At 43.0% G+C, this 6,185-nt stretch overlaps 1 protein-coding gene across 1 annotated transcript in view; it reads right to left on the reverse strand.

Moving 5' to 3' along the window:
• The window catches only part of LOC310775420 (NACHT, LRR and PYD domains-containing protein 3-like), an 888,839-nt gene that overhangs the window by 52,609 nt on the left and 830,045 nt on the right, over window positions 1-6,185 (reverse strand). The gene's annotated exons all lie outside the window — the stretch shown is intronic.

The following is a 6,185-nucleotide window of genomic DNA, read 5'->3' on the forward strand; positions in this document are numbered from 1 at the left end:
AGCATATGTGTTTGATGTACATACAAAGAACTGCTGCGAACGGATTTGTTAAACACGCATTTAAAAAATAAATCTCGATTTCCTTCTCCCTGGTTTCTCGCCTCAACAGAGGCAGCTGATTTGCTCGGTGGAGGCTGTGCAGCCATTGTGCAGCCAGCATCGCTTGTAGTGGGCAGGGCATTGGGACTGATTTTCCCTGTGACGTCGCGCCCCCTTCCCCTCCTGAAGATGTCTTGCGCCGTCCAGGGGAGGTGCGCCTCACACTTAGGTTCATGGATTCATCGAACGTTAGCTGGAGTGAGAAACACTCAAATCACCAGCCATCACTTCACATGGGCGTGTAACTGTGCTTCTGGAAAGCTGGATGGCTTCGATAGCTGAAACTATTTCAGTCACAAAACAAATCGTGACTTACACCCTCGCCCGTCCACCTATAGGCAATTGTATTATAGGATATGATCTGGCACCTCATCTTCCTACTCTGTAGCAGTATGTAACCACACCCACCTGCTCCACTCGCATTCTGGACCAGTGTTTCGATAGTCTCACTTGCTAGACTTCCCTCCCTGCACGGAGAGAAGTCTGACTGCATGGAAACAGGCTGCTGGTATCAGCTCTGCCATTGGTGGCGACCATTTCAGTCGCCAGCGGAAGAAAATCCCTTTCCGCTTCCTGCAAGCTCTGCCATTGGCTCTGACCCGTTCTGACTGAACGGCACGACCATATATGGATTTCCTATGGATCCCCGGAATACAGGAAAAAGACGTCTTGTGCCGTATAGACGCTGGACATTTCCACTAGGAATACAACGATGTCCGGCACTGCAAATTTGGCGATGTACTTGGATCCTAGACTAGAGATGTAACGCTATGAAAATTTCACATCATCGTGACCAAAATGATCACGGTTATCATATTATCATGGTTTGTTAAAATGTGCTGAAAATGTTCAAAAAGTACTAATACACTCACAGAAATCATTTCACCAAGTTTTATTTTGCAAACTCAGACCCAAAAAGGATTGATACACTCACTGAAATCATTTCTCCAAGGCTGCGTGTCTGCATGTGGGAGACTGTTGCCAACTTTGGTTGATGATGGACAGTATTTACCATGTTTTTCAAAGCACTGTAATCATGGTAACACGGTTTTAATGATAATGAAAATTTGAAACGGTGCGGTTATCGTAAGGAATTTTATCACGGTTATCAATAAAACCTGTTATCGTTACATACATCCCTATCCTAGACCCATCCTGACAGGTCAGGAAACCTCACCCCTTCGAAAGAGTTAGCTTATTTGTGAAAGGTAACCTGTCTGTTGCTGGTGAAGCTTTAAAATATGTGGAGGAGGCGTCCAGATCTTCCATATTTCTATGACAGCTGAACCGCTAGTTGTAACTTTCTGCAACCAGTGCGGCTCCGCCCACAAAATACGTAATCACTCTGTACAAACATAAAAAGGGTCTATTTGACAGTGCCTACACAGAAAGGCTAAATAGATAAGTGCAGTTACCTCACACCCTCTACAGGCTAAACAGATAACTGCAGATTCAGGCACCCTCTACAGGCTAAACAGGTAACTGCAGATTCAGGCACCCTCTACAGGCTAAACAGATAACTGCAGATTCAGGCACCCTCTACAGGCTAAACAGATAACTGCAGATTCAGGCACCCTCTACAGGCTAAACAGATAACTGCAGATTCAGGCACCCTCTACAGGCTAAACAGATAACTGCAGATTCAGGCACCCTCTATGTCCCCGTCTGGCCATTGAATCAGGGTCCAAAAGGCCAGTCAGAACATTATAGACTGTTTTCATGGAATTGTGTTGCTAGAGAACAGTTTGAAACCTCTCTTATTTCCTGTCAGCTATTGTATAAGCAAACACTGCAACAGGAAGTAAGCTGGGGGCAATTTAGAATGTTTCTGTTGTCAAGTTAAAACTGTTTATAAGAAGTCTTTCATTTCCTGTGCCATACAGGCACTGCACTCACAATGACTCAGGTAACACCTGTATTTTTATAAGATTTGCTCTCTGGTCTATTTAACACCCAATTGCAAGTCTATTTGTTTTAATGGTGTGTTGTGGTATGTAGTCTACTTTTAGATAGATTTATTTTATTGGGAGGGGGTTGGGCATTTAGCCTTTATTTGATAGGACAGTAGGCAGACAGGAAAGGTTGGGATGGGCAAAGGACCACGGGTCGGCCGCACGAAGGACTACACACCTTTGTGGTACGCACTCTACCAGGTGAACCACCGGGACACCCCAATAATCTATGTACTTTTATTGTATTTGGGAGAAGCCAAAGACAAATGTCCACTGAGGTGGACACTGCTGACTGCTGAGCTGTAATGATGTCACTGTTGAGCTGTAATGATGTCACTGCCGAGCTGTAATGATGTCACTGCTGAGCTCGAATGATGTCATGGACAGTAAGAGATCCTCATCTCACCTCTTAGCTTTGGTCGGGCTGTCATGTTCCCCAGACAGAGACAGCCGCTCCTCTCTCACCTCAGACTCACTCATAGTAGAGCCAACACCTTCTCTCTCACAAACACACACACACACACACACACACACACACACACACACACACACACACACACACACACACACACACACACACACACACACACACACACACACACACACAGTTAGCTGGACTCAGTCATTACAACTAGCTTTCAAGATTGAAGATGATTTGAACAGCCATAGTGAGTAAACATGTTATAAAGGAGGAATATGTCTTTGTGCAGTATTCAGCACAGTGATCACAGCAATAACAGAATATGGAGCAGACAGAAAAACAATCTTCAAATTATTCATTATAAAGTGCAAAGTAAAAGTATTTTAAAGTGACACATATAGAGGTGTCCATGTAAATGACCATGTAATAAATGTCCATTAAGTCCTTAAAGGAGAACTTACCTCCAAAACACTTTTTTTCAGCTTTTAACCAATATATATGACTTTGGGGGTGATGTGTGAAGAATTCTGGTCAGAATTTCCACATTTGACACCAAACTGTTGCCATTTTACCATTTGTATCATTTTTCAGCAGCATATCTGGCATAAGCGCCCTCTAAGGGTCAAAGACTGCTTTTTTTTTTTTCTCAAATGAATGGGATATTTGACACGTCGTGACGTCACGGTGACCCAAAGACTATGGGATTTCAAGACAATTACTCCCCTACCCCCCCTGTACCCTTTCAGCTCCTCAGAACTCCAAGCCTATTCTTATTGAAGTTTGCTCTTAAAATACTGAACCAAACGTCGTCAAAGTTGGCACATGTCTTAATTATAGTTAGTTTCCCGCTGAATGTGTCATTACTTTATTGATATCTTACCTGGATAAGCTCGAATGATGATGTTTATATTATCAGTCCGAGTTGCAAGCACTGTCTCCAGCCCAGGCAGGCGAGAGTCGTACTGTTACATGGACGAGCCCCAAGCTCCGCGGGCGCGCGCAGCAGGCCAGCAGCAGCTGGGCTCTCTGTGCTCTGAGAGCAGCAGAGAGAGCAGTCTGATATTTCCGCAAACAAATATGGTCGCAGTTTAGCGCACATGTAAAATATAACGCTATACTACGACGTGACAACGTGACAAAGCTTCTCTAAACACATCGGCTACTATCATATTTCCCTGCATCCCTCCTACTGAGATTATATCGGTAATGATTTTGGACAGACTGAATGCGCGGAGGAGGAGGAGAGATCTGCAGCTCTGCCCTGAGTAGCCCTGAGAGACACTCGCCTCGCTCCGACTACTGTGCCCGTCTGTGAAAAGCGTCCTGTCCAGTCGCACCTTCGCAAACAGATGCGGGATTCCCTCAATCCTGTACCCAATCTCAGACTGTATTCTCTAAATCGCACACCAGCTATTTCTGTCTGTTTGTTTGTTGCTCCGTGAGGTTACGAGCGCCCCATGCATGCAGCAGGCTGTTTCGCCAGCCTGGGTCTGGCAGGAGGGACGAGGCGCAGCCTGCCCTGCACTGCGCTGAGAGGAAAACCTTTGCACAACTTTTAACAAGAATCACGAAAAGCCCCCAAACTAAAATTAAAAACGGATTTCATTGCGCGGTTTATCTCTAGTTAGACGAGGGAATTACGTGGAGAAATCTCGCATTGTGTTACCCCAGAGCGAGAGGTTTGTCCTCACTGTGTGCTGTGTGCTGCGAGCAGCGAGGCTCTTAACGTAAGTTTAGACAAGCCACGCACACACACATGGGACAAAAATAATTAAATTTCTAGTTCGCCACTGAATGGCCAAATTGATATAACTATCAACCATTTCAGGATTTTCTGTTTCCATACAGGCCACCAGCGTTGGCTAGTTGTTGATAATTATAAAGATATTGCCCCTCTCAAATAAATTATTTTTGAGGCAGTAGGCAAACTGTAATGGCGTCGATTTCCGAAAAAAAATCTTGACTTAACACAGCCAAAGAGTCTAGTATAGACTATATAGAGTATATGTCATTTCTTGGTTTTTTCCATAGGTATTTTCAAATCACTGTTCTAATACATATCTAGGGGGTAAGTCCTCCTTTAAGGAACACTCCACTGATTTTCAAGCAGTTTGTATCATTACAAAATCAGTATCTAAAACTGAAAACAGTTTTGAAGTCATTAATTTAGTTTGACAGTTATTGAGAGTTGATTTGAGTAAGGTTGTGGACCAGTGATGTCACTTGTGCACTTGTGCAATGACATCACTGGTATACAACTGGTCCACATGGAGGGTTCCTTTAAGACAGGGGTTCCCAACCTTTTTTGGCTCGTGACCCAATTTTGACGTCACAAGAATCTAGGGACCCTAGACATTCAAATTCCAGCACACCGTCGATAATGACATCAGTGATGTCACATGTATGCTTCTTTTTCCCCTCAAAATTTTGACTTTAATCTCAAAATTCGGACTATTTTCAGAATTCCGCCTTTATTCTCAGAATCCTGATTTAAAGTTATAATCTCAAACATTTTCATACAAAAAGTAACTATCTGATAGTGAGCCCATTGACAGTTTGGATCTCACCTACAATTACCACTCATCGCCATAGGGTTTTATTTTATTTTTATTTATTTCATAGGGACAGTGCAGCATTAATGAACATTTACATGTAAATGTGCCGGATTGTAACCTTAGCTAATTTCCATCCCTCGACAGCTAGATGTAAAGTGCATAGGGTTTAAAAAGAAAAAAGAAAAATGAGTGCATACATAGGGCAACTGACAGGGATACAATGTAAGTAACACATACATACATATGGGATAAAGTATAGTGTATACGTAAAGACATATAGACTTACAAAGACATACATATACATGAGGGAGGCATTGGACTTTCAGTAACGACTTTGCGATCAGTCGCAGCCCATTTTTCCAACCACTCTCTCATTGGTGCTACGACCTGTCACTCATTCAATTTCAACGCCCCCCTAGACCTGCCCTCAAATACCAGCTGTGGCTGTGAAGCAGCACAGACTCATTTATGTAGTATGTGGAGTGCAGTGATTCAACATAATATTTGAGTCTGACAGCAACCACAGATCAGGTGATGTTGTTCTACTGTGGGGCCACTAGATGGAGACATTGACCACATCATCTACAGGGAACTAACAAGCAGAGCAGCACACACATGTAATGCATAGAGGAGTTGACAGTGACAGAGTGAAAATGACAGGTACAATATCAAAAGTCTCTTACTGAGGTGGAGCATGTGACAGGAAGTTAACTCTTCCATTTTATTAGAGCAAGATATTTTACTGTCTTGTGATTACATAGTTTTACTTTGCACTTTATTTTGTCATTTATTCTATTCAACATATTGTTGGTTGTAACTTGCTTCATCAGGTCTTAGGCCTACTTGAAACAATAAGTGTTGCATTAAAATATAGTTTACACAATATTGTTGATTAAGAATTACGACCGAACACGTTCCCTAGCCGTACTACTCACTGCTCAGAGCCCAGCTTCTATCAGCTGAATGCTCCCAGTTCCTCAAATCTCCCTGGCGACAACAAAAATCAGAGTTCCAAATAGCCGTTATTTTGATCAACTTCCTTGACTATCTTTTTTTTTTATGGTCCGAAAGCTTCCTGTTAGTATCGCTGGCTGATAGTGAGAATCAACGGAACTGAAAATCTTCACCTCAAACCTGCAGGCAGAAAACAACACAAGC

Source organism: Poromitra crassiceps, assembly GCF_964638095.1.
Source record: "Poromitra crassiceps genome assembly, chromosome: 4".
In the NCBI taxonomy this organism is placed as follows: domain Eukaryota; kingdom Metazoa; phylum Chordata; class Actinopteri; order Beryciformes; family Melamphaidae; genus Poromitra; species Poromitra crassiceps.